Source organism: Eleutherodactylus coqui, chromosome 6 (genome assembly GCF_035609145.1).
Source record: "Eleutherodactylus coqui strain aEleCoq1 chromosome 6, aEleCoq1.hap1, whole genome shotgun sequence".
Taxonomy (NCBI): Eukaryota; Metazoa; Chordata; class Amphibia; order Anura; family Eleutherodactylidae; genus Eleutherodactylus; species Eleutherodactylus coqui.
The window spans coordinates 92,251,893-92,267,952 of record NC_089842.1 but is presented as its reverse complement, the minus strand read 5'-3'; the positions used below and the strand labels follow the sequence as shown (position 1 = coordinate 92,267,952).

At 46.9% G+C, this 16,060-nt stretch overlaps 1 protein-coding gene across 1 annotated transcript in view; it reads left to right on the top strand.

Moving 5' to 3' along the window:
* Positions 1–16,060, top strand: part of LOC136632365 (potassium-transporting ATPase alpha chain 2-like) — a 479,010-nt gene that overhangs the window by 109,231 nt on the left and 353,719 nt on the right. The window lies entirely within an intron of this gene.

Below are 16,060 nucleotides of genomic sequence, written 5' to 3'. Positions count from 1 at the left end.
TACAGTAGCCAAGAAGCAGGATTTTTCAAATGTCCTGTGATGATCCAGTCTTCTGCGCATGCGTTGCCACTTTTCCTTTGGTGTGCATGTGCAGAAGACAGCCGAAGGTCTTTTTCACACCAGATCGTCGTGGGACATCACGGAGGATGGGGTTGAATAGTTTCAGTTCCTCTCATGGATGCGATCAGCATTGAGCTGTTACGTCTTCATCCCACATGGCTTTAATCCTCAAGGTAAGCATGTTTTTATGTCCCTGAGGATTAAAGCTCACTTAGGTAGGATCTTAAAAAACAATGAAGCCATCACTAAGGGGTTAAGAAAAGGTAAATGCAAAATTCTCATAGATCTTACTGGAGATGATGTGGACCCAGAAGGAGTCTACAGATTTGGTTAAAGTGTAATGTCTAATGGGCCATTTACACGAGCCGATTATCGTTCAAAATTCTTCCAATCGACCGAATTTGAACGATAATCATGCAGTCTAAATGTACAACAGTTGCTCACTTTTCATTCAAAGGTTTTTAAGCTGACTTTTCAGTTAGCTTAAAAAACATTGCTGGATCGTGGGCTTGTTGTTCTGTGTTAACGCTCCCTGTTCAGTTCTTCACTTAGAAGTTGAAGTGCTGAGCGAGAAGCCTGCGATCCAGCGGTGAAGTATTTCAGTGTAAACACTCTGCACGAATGCTGATGACATTAGCAGTGATATCAGCACTCGTGTAGTCATTAATCTGACTGTCGGCCCATGTAAAAGGGCCATAAGGGTGCTTTTACACAGGACTACCTGTTAGGCACAAATGATAAACAGGTCATTTCAGTAATGATCTTTCCTATGTTTTTACACAGGAGCAATCATTCATACTAAATGAAGGCAAAGCAGGCCGGTGACTTTTCTAGCAAGCCCATCTCCATTCACAGTAAACAGTTATTTATTCATAGATGGACTTCTGCCTGTTTCCATGGGCTGATCCATCATCCAGTTATTATTAGAGATGAGCGAGCACCAAAATGCTCGGGTGCTCGTTACTCGAGACGAATTTTTCGCGATGCTCGAGGGCTCGTTTCGAGTAACGAACCCCATTGAAGTCAATGGGCGACTCGAGCATTTTTGTATATCGCCAATGCTCGCTAAGGTTTTCATTTGTGAAAATCGGGGCAATTCAAGAAAGTGATGGGAACGACACAGAAAAGGATAGGGCAGGCGAGGGGCTACATGTTGGGCTGCATCTCAAGTTCCCAGGTCCCACTATTAAGCCACAATAGCAGCAAGAGTGGGCCCCCCCCCAACAACTTTAACATCTGAAAAGCCCTCATTAGCAATGCATACCTTAGCTAAGCACCACACTACCTCCAACAAAGCACAATCACTGCCTGCATGACACTCCGCTGCCACTTCTCCTGGGTTACATGCTGCCAAATCCCCCCCCCACGACCCAGTGTCCACAGCGCACACCAAACTGTCCCTGTCCAGCCTTCAGCTGCCCTCATGCCACGCCACCCTCATGTCTATTTATAAGTGCGCCTGCCACAGGAAAAGCAGGCACACACTGCAGAGGGTTGGCACGGCTAGGCAGCGACCCTCTTTAAAAGGGGTGGGGCGATAGCCCACAATGCTGTACAGAAGCAATGAGAAATCCAATCCTGTGCCACCTCCATCTGGAGCTGCACACGTGGGCATAGCAATGGGGAACCTATGTGACACACACTATTCATTCTGTCAAGGTGTCTGCATGCCCCAGTCAGACCACGGTTTTTTATATATAGTCACAGGCAGGTACAACTCCGCAATGGGAATTCCGTGTGCACCCACAGCATGGGTGGCTCCCTGGAACCCACCGGCGGTACATAAAAATATCCCATTGCATTGCCCATCACAGCTGAGGTAGTAATGTCATGTTTAATGCAGGTGGGCTTCGGCCCACACTGCATGCCCCAGTCAGACTGGGGTTCTTTAGAAGTGGAAATAGATGCATTTACAACTCCCTGTGGACCCACAGCATGGGTGGCTCCCTGGAACCCACCGGCGGTACATAAAAATATCCCATTGCATTGCCCATCACAGCTGAGGTAGTAATGTCATGTTTAATGCAGGTGGACTTCGGCCCACACTGCATGCCCCAGTCAGACTGGGGTTCTTTAGAAGTGGAAACAGATGCATTTACAACTCCCTGTGGACCCACAGCATGGGTGGGTGCCAGGAAGCCACCGGCGGTACATAAATATATCCCATTGCATTGCCCAACACAGCTGAGGTAGTAATGTCATGTTTAATGCAGGTGGGCTTCGGCCCACACTGCATGCCCCAGTCAGACTGGGGTTCTTTAGAAGTGGAAACAGATGCATTTACAACTCCCTGTGGACCCACAGCATGGGTGGGTGCCAGGAAGCCACCGGCGGTACATAAATATATCCCATTGCATTGCCCAACACAGCTGAGGTAGTAATGTCATGTTTAATGCAGGTGGGCTTCGGCCCACACTGCATGCCCCAGTCAGACTGGGGTTCTTTAGAAGTGGACACATGTAGTTCCAACTCCCTGTGGACCCACAGCATGGGTGGCTCCCTGGAACCCACCGGCGGTACATAAAAATATCCCATTGCATTGCCCAACACAGCGGATGTAATGTCAGCTGTAATGCAGGTGGGCTAAAAATTCATTTGATTACACTGTAGGCGAGGGCCCACAAAAATTGCTGTATCAACAGTACTAATGTACATCAGAAAAATTGGCCATGGCCAACCAAGAGGGCAGGTGAAACCCATTAATCGCTTTGGTTAATGTGGCTTAATTGGTAACTAGGCCAGGAGGCAGCCCAGTTAAAATAAAAATTGGTAGAGGTGAAAGTTTCAACGCTTTAATGAGCATTGAAACGTATAAAAATTGTTTAGAAAAATTATATGACTGAGCCTTGTGGGCCTAAGAAAAATTGCCTGTTCAGCGTGATTATGTGAGGTTTCAGGAGGAGGAGCAGGAGGAGGAGGAGGAATATTATACACAGATTGATGAAGCGAAAAGGTCCCCGTTTTTGATGGGGATACAGAGCGATGCTTCCATCCGTGGGTGCAGCCTACTTATTGCTTAGGTATCGCTGCTGTCCGCTGGTGGAGAAGAGAAGTCTGGGGAAATCCAGGCTTTGTTCATCTTGATGAGTGTTAGCCTGTCGGCACTGTCGGTTGACAGGCAGGTACGCTTATCTGTGATGATTCCCCCAGCCGCACTAAACACCCTCTCTGACAAGACGCTAGCCGCAGGACAAGCAAGCACCTCCAGGGCATACAGCGCGAGTTCAGGCCACGTGTCCAGCTTCGACACCCAGTAGTTGTAGGGGGCAGAGGCGTCACGGAGGACGGTCGTGCGATCGGCTACGTACTCCCTCACCATCCTTTTACAGTGTTCCCGCCGACTCAGCCGTGACTGGGGAGCGGTGACACAGTCTTGCTGGGGAGCCATAAAGCTGTCAAGGGCCTTAAAGAGTGTTTGCCTGCCTGTGCTGTACATGCTGCCTGATCTCCGCGCCTCCCCTGCTACCTGGCCCTCGGAACTGTGCCTTCGGCCACTAGCGCTGTCGTATGGGAATTTTACCATCAGTTTGTCCGCCAGGGTCCTGTGGTATAGCAACACTCTCGAACCCCTTTCCTCTTCGGGTATGAGAGTGGAAAGGTTCTCCTTATACCGTGGGTCGAGCAGTGTGTACACCTAGTGATCCGTAGTGGCCAGAATGCGTGTAACGCGAGGGTCACGAGAAAGGCATCCTAACATGAAGTCAGCCATGTGTGCCAGGGTACCTGTACGCAACACATGGCTGCCCTCACTAGGAAGATCACTTTCAGGATCCTCCTCCTCCTCCTCAGACCATACACGCTGAAAGGATGACAGGCCAGCAGCATGTGTACCCTCACCAGTGGGCCAAGCTGTGTCTTCCCCCTCCTCATCTTCCTCCTCCTCCTCCTCCTCACCGCGGTGAGATATAGACAGGAGGGTGCTCTGACTATCCAGCGACATACTGTCTTCCCCCGGCTCTGTTTCCGAGTGCAAAGCGTCTGCCTTTATGCTTTGCAGGGAACTTCTCAAGAGGCATAAAAGAGGAATGGTGACGCTAATGATTGCAGCATCGCCGCTCACCACCTGGGTAGACTCCTCAAAGTTTCGAAGGACCTGGCAGATGTCTGCCAACCAGGCCCACTCTTCTGAAAATAATTGAGGAGGCTGACTCCCACTGCGCCGCCCATGTTGGAGTTGGTATTCCACTATAGCTCTACGCTGCTCATAGAGCCTGCCCAACATGTGGAGCGTAGAGTTCCACCGTGTGGGCACGTCGCACAGCAGTCGGTGCACTGGCAGATTAAACCGATGTTGCAGGGTGCGCAGGGTGGCAGCGTCCGTGTGGGACTTGCGGAAATGTGCGCAGAGCCGGCGCACCTTTCCGAGCAGGTCTGACAAGCGTGGGTAGCTTTTCAGAAAGCGCTGAACCACCAAATTAAAGACGTGGGCCAGGCATGGCACGTGCGTGAGGCTGCCGAGCTGCAGAGCCGCCACCAGGTTACGGCCGTTGTCACACACGACCATGCCCGGTTGGAGGCTCAGCGGCGCAAGCCAGCGGTCGGTCTGCTCTGTCAGACCCTGCAGCAGTTCGTGGGCCGTGTGCCTCCTATCTCCTAAGCTGAGTAGTTTCAGCACGGCCTGCTGACGCTTGCCCACCACTGTGCTGCCACGACGCGCGACACCGACTGCTGCCGACATGCTTCTGCTGCTGACACATCTTGATTGCGAGACAGAGGTTGCGTTGGAGGAGGAGGAGGAGGAGGGTGGTTTAGTGGAGGAAGCATACACCGCCGCAGATACCACCACCGAGCTGTGGCCCGCAATTCTGGGGGTGGGTAGGACGTGAGCGGTCCCAGGCTCTGACTCTGTCCCAGCCTCCACTAAATTCACCCAATGTGCCGTCAGGGAGATATAGTGGCCCTGCCGCCTGTGCTTGTCCACGTGTCCATTGTTAAGTGGACCTTGGCAGTAACCGCGTTGGTGAGGGCGCGTACAATGTTGCGGGGGCCTTGGTCGTGCAGGGCTGGGACGGCACATCGGGAAAAGTAGTGGCGACTGGGAACTGAGTAGCGCGGGGCCGCCGCCGCCATCATAATTTTGAAGGACTCCGTTTTCACAACCCTATACGGCAGCATCTCCAGGCTGATAAATTTGGCTACGTGCACGTTTAACGCTTGAGCGTGCGGGTGCGTGGCGGCGTACTTGCGCTTGCGCTCAAACACTTGCGCTAGCGACGGCTGGACGGTGCGGTGCGAGACATTGGTGGATGGGGCCGAGGTCAGCGGAGGTGAGGGTGTGGGTGCAGGTCAGGAGACGGTAGTGCCTGTGTCCTCAGAGCGGGGTTGGATCTCAGTGGCAGGTTGGGGCACAGGGGGAGAGGCAGTGGTGCAAACCGGAGGCGGTGAACGGCCTTCGTCCCACCTTGTGGGGTGCTTGGCCATCATATGTCTGCGCATGCTGGTGGTGGTGAGGCTGATGGTGGTGGCTCCCCGGCTGATCTTGGCGCGACAAAGGTTGCACACCACTGTTCGTCGGTCGTCTGCACTCTCAGTGAAAAACTGCCAGACCTTTGAGCACCTCGGCCTCTGCAGGGTGGCATGGCGCGAGGGGTCGCTTTGGGAAACAGTTGGTGGATTATTCTGTCTGGCCCTGCCTCTACCCCTGGCCACCGCACTGCCTCTTGCAACCTGCCCTGCTGCTGCCCTTGCCTCCCCCTCTGAAGACCTGTCCTCAGTAGGCGTAGCAAACCAGGTGGGGTCAGTCACCTCATTGTCCTGCTGCTCTTCCTCAGAATCCTCGGTGCGCTCCTCCCTCAGACTTAATGCCCTTACTACTACCTCACTGATAGACAACTGTGTCTCATCGTCATCGGCCTCCTCACCCACTGAAAGGTCTTGAGACAGTTGCCGGAAGTCCCCAGCCTCATCCCCCGGACCCCGGGAACTTTCCAATGGTTGGGCATCAGTCACGATAAACTCCTCTGGTGGGAGAGGAACTACTGCTGCCCAATCTGAGCAGGGGCCCGAGAACAGTTCCTGGGAGTCTGCCCGCTCCTCAGAATGTCTCATTTTCATGGAGTGAGGAGGCTGGGAGGAAGGAGGACCAGCAGCCAGAGGATTCTGAGTTGCAGCAGTGGACGGCGCAGAACTCTGGGTGGACGATAGGTTGCTGGAAGCACTTTCTGCCATCCACGACAGGGCCTGCTCACACTGATCATTTTCTAATAAAGGTCTACCGCGTGGACCCATTAAATGTGCTATGAATGTGGGGACGCCAGAAACGTGCCTCTCTCCTAATCCCGCAGCAGTCAGCTGCGATACACCTGGATCAGGAGCTCGGCCTGTGCCCACACCCGGACTAGGGCCTCCGCGTCCTCGGCCGCGCCCACGTCTTCTAGGCCTACCCCTCAGCATGCTGTATTACCAGGAATGCAGAAACACAACACTGTAATTAAATGTGCCACTTATTGGCCTGTGGTTGGAGGCTGAGTTCGCTTACGGAACGCCAGGAAATAATTTGGCGCAAGCCTGCTGTAACACTTAGCTGGCTGCGTATTTATTTGGAGATATACTACCCCCAGCAGACACGGACCCAGAACACTGAGCAGAGTGACAGGCAGGCCAAATAGATTTTTTCCAAATATTTTTTTCAAAAGGACCACTGCGTATATTCAATCTATAATATATGTCTTCTGGCCCTGCCTACACAATTCTGTCCCTGGACTGTGTGACGGAACTGCAGTGTTTCACTGTTATTAACTGCAACAGACCGGTGATTTCAGAGCCAGGAAATAATTAGGCGCAAGGCTGCTGTAACACTTAGCTGGCTGCGCATTTATTTGGAGAAATACTACCCCCAGCAGACACGGACCCAGAACACTGAGCAGAGTGACAGGCAGGCCAAATAGATTTTTTCCAAATATTTTTTTCAAAAGGACCACTGCGTATATTCAATCTATAATATATGTCTTCTGGCCCTGCCTACACAATTCTGTCCCTGATGTGTGTGTCACGGAACTGCAGTGTTGCACTGTTATTAACTGCAACAGACCGGTGATTTCAGAGCCAGGAAATAATTTGGCGCAAGCCTGCTGTAACACTTAGCTGGCTGCGTATTTATTTGGAGAAATACTACCCCTAAATACTAGAAATACGGCCGATATACCAAAAAAAAAAAATGTGCAACACTGCTAAAAGCAGCCTCCACACTACTGCACACGGTTAGATGTGGCCCTTAGAAGGACCGTTGGGGTTCTTGAAGCCTACAATAACTCCTAACACTCTCCCTGCCTAACCACCACTTCTGTCCCTGTACTATTAATGCAAGACGCAATGCTCTGCAGACTGCCGATTTTGAAAAAAAAAAAAATTTGTGCAACACTGCTAAAAGCAGCCTCCACACTACTGCACACGGTTAGATGTGGCCCTAAGAAGGACCGTTGGGGTTCTTGAAGCCTACACTAACTCCTAACACTCTCCCTACAGCAGCTCCAACACGATACCACTGTCCCTCAGCTATCTCACAACGCATCTGAGGCGAGCCGCGGGAGGGGCCGATTTTTATACTCGGGTGACACCTGATCTCCCCAGCCACTCACTGCAGGGGGGTGGTATAGGGCTTGAACGTCGCAGGGGGAAGTTGTAATGCCTTCCCTGTCTTTCAATTGGCCAGAAAAGCGCGCTAACGTCTCAGAGAGGAAAGTGAAAGTAACCTGAACATCGCGTGGTACTCGTTACGAGTAACGAGCATCTCGAACACGCTAATACTCGAACGAGTATCAAGCTCGGACGAGTACGTTCGCTCATCTCTAGTTATTATGCATGAATAAATTAAATAACAAACAAATTCTTCCTTCCCATATTGCTTTGTCATTCAATCATGCATGCATTTAGACTGAACGAGAATCGTTCAGATTTTTGCTGAATGCAGGAATTTTAGTGATTCTTTGGCATGTATGAGAGGGCCATAAGGGATTGTGAGTCCTTTACCGTAGATGGATTCTGTATGCCCTGGAGGTGCTGGCTTGCCCTGCCGCTAGCATCTTGTCAGAGAGGATGTTTAGTGCAGCTCGGAGGATCATCACAGATAAGCGTACCTGCCTGTCAACTGCCAGCGCCAACATCCTTACACCCATAAAGATGAACAAAGGTTGGAAATATGCGTTCTCTATCACCCCAAAAAAGAGGAGAAGTAGCTTGGTCTATCCCTCTCGGATATTACTCCTCCCCCTCTGTTAAGGACCGTTACACATGACCGGTCACATTAACCTTTCAAGCCTTGGGTTCCAAATTAGTTCGTACCTGGATGCATCAGGGAGGCCAAAAACTATATGATTTATAGTAATTAGATCCCACAGATACGTAGAGATGAGCCGCGGCAAGTATATAGCCCACTCTGCTTAAGGCGCGTACACTGAATCTTTATTAACTTTTCATAGCGTTTCTCAATACAGGAAAGGAATACGTCATTAGTCACGGCTTTAATCTCATTGGGTTAGAAAAACATCAAGAATTGTGCTTTGTTCAACAATCAGTGCAGTGAGAATAAATATGTGAAATGTCCTTCAAATGATTATTCCTCCCTTGTGAGTTTGGATGGTCGCAGCATCTTATTAGCATGATTCGTTCTTTTCCCAGAGCTCAGGGCGTGGGAGGGTTTCTTCTGATAACGATTGTTTTCAGGCTTGGCTCTCGGAAGAATAAAAACAAATCATTAGACATTGCACCGAATACCCTGCTGTAAAGTTATTTCTGCTTGAATTATTGTTTCACTATGCACAAGCTTATTTACATCTTATAATGCTCCATTTTGTATCTAGCGGCCATTTTGAGACAGATTCTTCCATTTTATGGACCTGTACCTTCTCAAATCCCCCTAGAAACTGTCTCAAAATAAACAATACCTTATAACTTCTACTGGGCGGGGTAAGGTTTGCTTTCCCTATCTCTAGTTTATGATCTATGCCCTACCTATCATTGTTGGTCAGCTGTCCAAGGGCAATCCCTTCCCCGACAACTAATCCTAGCTAACTAAACGCGAAGACCTAATAGACACAGAAATGATCTACAACACACATGCTACTCTATTCTAATGGCTGGGAGACTAGAGTGGTCACCCCTGTTTCTGCTGAGACAGATCCATAAGGGGACAAATCACTCTGTTGTATCATAGGCATATAGCCTGGGGTCTCTACATTTACGTATACGGGGGCGACAGGTACCATCTGATCTGTAAGCTTAGCACAGGAGCGTCTTATGCAGGGCACAATACAGACAGAAAGTAGCAGGAGTATGATAAGAGTAACCAGAATCCCTATTCCTATCTGCATCAAGAATTGTTTCCATTGTCCGGTCCATGCAAACCACTTATCCCAGGGTTTAGTTATCCCAGAATTACGCTTCAGCTCTTCTGACAATGTGGCCAATTTCTTTATTGCGATTGTCACTTTACCTGAGGGCCCTGTGTTATCTGAAATATATGTACAGCAAGTTTCACCAATCATTTTACAAACACCACCTTTCTCGGCTAGTATCATATCCAGAGCCACTCGGTTCCGGAAAGCCATGGTGGCCGTGGGGCCCAACTGATCAGCAAGCCCCTAAAGTGCATCTCTTGTATAGCTCACGAACCCCTGCTGGTTGTAATATATATACAAACATTCTTATTGATGGTTACTATTCCAAACAGGGACTCAAATCCGGCCTTAACTTGATCCCTGGCTTTAAACTCATCTGGCACCCCCCCTTGGCACTCTGATTGCATCTATATATATATACACATGTGGATCAAACCTGCCACCTGGTTTCAGATTGTGATGCTTGTCTGTAGGACCTGAGAGAGAAGCAGAGACCACAGAATGCGTTATTGACAATTCCTTGGAGATACCTATGACAAAATTAACAAGAGAATCATTTCCCAAACTTGGCTACTGTGGCATGTATCCTCTGGAGAAAGAGAAAAACTAATGGAAGACACTCAATTCAAGATTTGCCCGTTTCCTTCATTGCCCATGGATCTACTTTCTCACTACTCTGCGGACGGTAGGGTGTGTGAAAAGCCTGGAATATACCCAAAGCAGACATAATGTATTGCATTATTTCACCTGTGACATTTGTACCTTTGTTTGACTCAATCACTTCCGGTACCCCATATCTGCGGATTACCTCATTCATGAGCTTCTGTACGGTTACCTGCTTATTTACTTTGGTAACAGAGTAGGTCTCCAACCTGAAAAGAAATCAACAAGCACATATTCATACTTCCCAACAAGTGGGAGCTGAATGTAGCCAATTTGCAATCCCTGAAATGGGTAGAGTGGTCTAGGCAAGCGTTATGTGGCAAATTTACTTCTGCCCTGTTGCTTACGGCAAAGATCATGCAAAATTGGACAAGTGATGATGCAGCAGCTACAGAAAACCCAGTAGCCACCCGTCCTTGTTCAAGCATCGACATCATTGCTGCTTTGAACGGGGTGCTGGATGAGGCAAGCATCGCCACCATGCTGAAGGAGGTGCTAGAAGGCCTGGAGTACCTGCATAAGAACGGCCAGATCCTCAGGGATGTTAAGGCTGGGAACATCCTCCTGGGTGAAGACGGCTCCGTGCAGATCGCAGATTTCGGCGTCAGCGCGTTTCTAGCCACAGGAGGCAACATCATCAGGAATAAAGTCAGAAAGACCCTTGTGGGCACGCCATGCAGGACAAGAAGGGCTGCCTTCCTTTGTCTTCAACTCAAAGCATATGAATAATCGCCATCTTGAAATTGCAACTTTCTTACTTCAACTTTACGTCACTTACTGAAACATCTTTCTCTGCAAACTTGAGCAATCGTCTATTAACTAAAATTCCTTCATTATCAGCTAACACATTTTTCAAGCCTTCTCCGACAGCCCCCACCTTTGTAAAACAACTGTCAGCTCTCTGTGAATATTAACTATTCCCTGCATTTAGACTCATAGATAAACACATATGCTGCGTTTTGAATTCCACACCTTGTGCACATCCAATGTGAATCATCAGTCTTATCAGAGCCCTCATATGGAGGCAGTCTGACAGGCTTACGGTACTTGTAAGACTTTACATGTTCTTTAATCCATTCAACTTCCTCATAAGCTTCAGCTTTCAACTGTACAGAAACCTTATGCCACATTTCAGCGTCTTTCAATAAACCATTATTCACAGAGGCAGAGAAATCCCAAAATATCTTTGCTATAGAAATACCCTTCACAGTTAGGATTAAAACATGTAAACTTTATTAACGTGTTAAAATAAGAGACACTAGTGGGCGACAAACATAAATAAGTTTCCAAAAATCCCTCGGGATTGGAATTGATGCAAAGAGTGTAATGACACAAAACCACGTTTTGCTATTGAAGCTAAACTTGTATGTGTGTATTTTCACTCAATGATAGTTCTAAAAACTATGTTTCTGAACAAAGAGGCAGTCCATCACTTGAATATTAGCCAATAGAACTCTGTCGTTCTTAAAGTTCAGTATAAAAGTAGTTACTTATATACGTTCTGGAGAGCGATCTAATGGTACATGGACCAGAAGATAGTATTAACTCCGCTGATGTGAACTATTACACAATCAATTGTATTGAATGCGATGTTGCCCCAATTTATTAGTGTAATAATTCTAAAGAGAAATACAGTAACTACTTGATGTAGGGTGCAGAGGCTCCATTCAGATGGACTACAACAATCCGTAAGGTAAGTAAAGAAGTTTCCTCAATAGGGTGAAAACTCTTATGGAGATTATACTCAATTATAGCGCACTCCTGTGTGCTTGATATGGAGGTGTTTTATATATAACTATTGTGACTCGACGCGTTTCTCCGCAAGATGATAGCGGTTCATCAGGAGTATTTAGTTTGTGATGAACTGGTTCGTTAGTTCATTAAGAGTATAACGTATGTGCTGAAGTGGTTCGTTGAAAAACTGAGCTCAACCATTTGTAAGTGGGATATATACAGAGACCGGTCTGTTCTAAAAAATATATATCCTATGTCAGTATAAGTGTCCTAGGGCTAGAGTATGTCAGCTTTGAAATAGGTAGCCAACATGCATTAGCCCGGACCAGATTCAAATTCTTTGAATACTTGATCACGTATTTGCTAATAGGTATGATCACAAAAGTGAAATGAGGAGAAAAGCCTCTAAAGTAGACTTTGTCTATGAGATATTTAGACAGAGCCCATATTTCGGTTAGAGTCTTAAGATTAGTATGTAGCCAATCAAGCCTCAAGTTGAGTAAAATGTATGAGCCAGAAGGAAAGTTAAAGCCCGAGAAGCCAATGTGATGAACATAGATTGCTGACAAAAAGCATTCCAAATGGCTAGGGCTTTTCAACACTGTGCTCCACAGGTGGGAGTGCAGTGCTCACAGCTCAAGGTAGATGTTAAAGGATCTTCAATGAACACTGACAAACTACTGGGAGCACACCAAACGAACCAGACTTAAATGTGCTCAATTTAGCTTTTGTATTGACCCAGGACATAGAGATAAATGGTCCATAAGGGTTGTTTTGCAGCTTAATGTATGAGCACAAGAAACATAATATAAAAGGAGCAGCGCCTCCGGCCTTGATGGTAGGACGGGGCATACTGACAGAGGCTAACCAGCCTGTCTTAAATAGTATCTCTAATCCCTCCCTGTCAGAGGGGAGTGTTCCTCTGTTAGCCAATCAACATTCATACCGATCAGTCCTATTTGCAAAAGACTTTAAACATGCATTCACATATATTTTGTAATATGGAGTATAACAATAATATGTGGGACACACTTTGGTGAACTTTGTGTGGTGCAGAGTGTAAGCTCTCGCCCATGGCCTGAAGGTTGCAAGTTCGATCCCCGCGTGAGTCAGGTAGTTAGAGTTCCTCAGAGTGATGTAATGCTGGCTACGCCTCCTTGGTGGAGTGGGGCAGTGGCTTGAAGGCGTCTGGGCCATCTTGGTTGAGGGCAGCTCAAATACAACATAGGGAATAATTCTATGTGTGAGACCTAGTAAGTGGGCAAACAGGGGAACTAATCTCCGTTATAGGGGTAACATCTGGGGATCTAAAAACTAAGAGGGGGTGGCGCCGGTGGTAGGGAATATGTAGGACAATTATCATCTTGCCCTACATATTCTTATAAGAGACAGGCTCCAGAACAGTACATAATAGGAGGTCAGGAATGAAGTGATCGGTGGTGGAAGATGGAATAATATAAGGAATATAAGGATATGAGACCTTTACATGTAAAAGAGAGATGTCTTCCAGTTCAGTAAAGTCAATTTTATAAGAAGCAATTAAATACTAAGTGGTCATTGAGCCCCTTAGGTTTTGTGGTGTCGAGGCGGTATATCCACATCGCCTCTTTTTGTAGAAGGAGCCGTTCCGTATCTCCACCTCTAATATCACGTCGCACGAATTCGACGCCTTGAAAGGTCAAGCAACTTGGGTCCCCGTCATGGAACTCCCAGACGTGGTCGGCAACCGGTGTATGTTCCTTTCTTCTGACATTGCCGACATGTTCGAGGATGCATCTTCTAAATTCACGGTTGGTCTTACCCACATATTGTATGCGGCACACAGATGTAATTAGATAAACGATATTGCAGGTAGTGCAATTGATAAAACTCTTAGTAGAGTAAGTCTTGTTGGTGGTTGAGGACGTGAAATATTTAGATTTTGATACAAATGGACACGCTGTACACCTGGCACAAGGGAAAGTGCCATCTGGAATGCTTTTCGTCAACCAGTTCTCTGATCTCCTATTGACAAAGTGGCTTTTGATCAAATGATCATGGAGATTCATACCTCTACGATATGTGATGGAGGGAGATTTAGCTATATGTTTACTGATATCTTTGTCCTTTAACAGGATATCCCAATATCTTGTGAAGATATTGCGGACCTCCTTGCTTGCCGTATCGAAAGTGCCAATAACTCGAGTGATCGATTGCGATTCCCGCTCCCGAGGTATTAACAGGGATTCACGATCTTTTTGTCTCGCAGAAGAGTATGACTGGTCTAATAAGTCTTTCGGGTATTTACGTTGACGAAATCTTTCTTCTAACTTATGACTCTCTTGATCGTAGGAGGTCAGATTGGAGCAGTTCCTCCTGAGTCTCAAGTACTGGCCTTTTGGTATGCCTCTTTTCAAATTCCAGGGATGAAAGCTATCCCAGTGTAGCAAGCTGTTTGTAGATGTTGGTTTCCGGAAAAGGCTTGTTGAAATCGTACCATCTTGATTAATTTGGATCGTCAGGTCCAGGAATTCAATTGACTTTGTGTTAATGGCTGATGTAAACTTCAGGTTGAGATCATTGATGTTAAGTAAAGCCACAAATTGGTTAAATTGAGATATGTCACCGGTCCATAGGATAAATATATCGTCAATATATCTTGTCCAAAACAAGATATATTGTGTCCAATGTTGATATTTGTCTGAGAACACGATCCTTTCCTCCCACCAGCCCAGGTAGAGATTTGCGTAGGATGGGGCACAAGGCGTCCCCATCGCGGTCCCCCTGAGCTGGTGGAAGTACTCGCGATCAAACAGGAAGAAATTCCGTGAAAGGATGAAGTGTAGCATGGACAATACAAACGTATTGTGATGTGACATGAATCGTCCTCTCTGTGAGAGGAAATATTCGGTAGCCTTCAAACCTCCCTCGTGTGGGATGGAGCTATACAAAGCTTCCACATCGAGGGTGGCGATTAGGGTACCTGGTTCGACATGCAGGCCTTGTAACTGGCGTAAAAGGTCCATGGTGTCCCTTGTATAAGATGGTAATTGGGACACAAATGGCCTCAGGATCTTATCTAAATAGAGACTTACATTCTGTGTGAGGTTATTAACGCCAGAAACAATAGGCCTACCCTTCAGAGGGTCAAGGCCCTTGTGGACCTTGGGTAATGCATAAAAGGTCGAAACTCTAGGTGATTTATTGGACATGAAATCATATTCAGATTTATTTATTAGTTGTTTGTCCTTGGCATTCATCAATAAAGCTTTCAACTCGGCTGTGAATTCAACAGTGGGGTCCTTTGTTAGTATCTCATATGTATTAGTGTCTTTTAGAATGTTATGACACATTTGTGTATATTGGGAAACGTCCATAAGGACAACGTTTCCCCCCTTGTCAGATGATTTAATAATGAGCTTTTCATTGTTTTTCAGTGAATTCAGTGCCTGGAATTCTTCTTTCGTCATATTTTGTGGTGTAGTGTTCTTCTGTAGTGTTTTCAGATCTCTTAGGACTAGCATCTCAAACATATCCAGTTCTGGAGCATAGAGGTTGGCGGTGATGATTTATTAGCTGGTTTTAAATCTGTAAATGGGCCGATGCTCAGATCCTCATTCTCTAGAGCTTCGAGGATTTCCAGCCCTTCTAGATCTTCCAAAGACAAGCCTAGTTCCTCGGTACGATTTTTGTTTTTTTGGACAAAGTGTTTCCTCCATCTTAGTTTTCTGAGAAAGAGGGAGACATCTTGGTTGAGGGCAGCTCAAATACAACATAGGGAATAATTCTATGTGTGAGACCTAGTAAGTGGGCAAACGGGGGAACTAATCTCCGTTATAGGGGTAACATCTGGGGATCTAAAAACTAAGAGGGGGTGGCGCCGGTGGTACGGAAGGGTAGGTAGATGACAATTATCATCTTGCCCTACATATTCTTATAAGAGACAGGCTCCAGAACAGTACATAATAGGAGGTCAGGAATGAAGTGATCGGTGGTGGAAGATGGACTAATAGAGAGGAATATAAGGATATGAGACCTTTACATGTAAAAGAGAGATGTCTTCCAGTTCAGTAAAGTCAATTTTATAAGAAGCAATTAAATACTAAGTGGTCATTGAGCCCCTTACGTTTTGTGGTGTCGAGGCGGTATATCCACATCGCCTCTTTTTGTAGAAGGAGCCGTTCCGTAAGAGCCCACTAGTGTCTCTTATTTTAACACGTTAATAAAGTTTACATGTTTTAATCTTTCAATAAACCAGCATCATTCAGTGACCCTCTACACTTAATCAA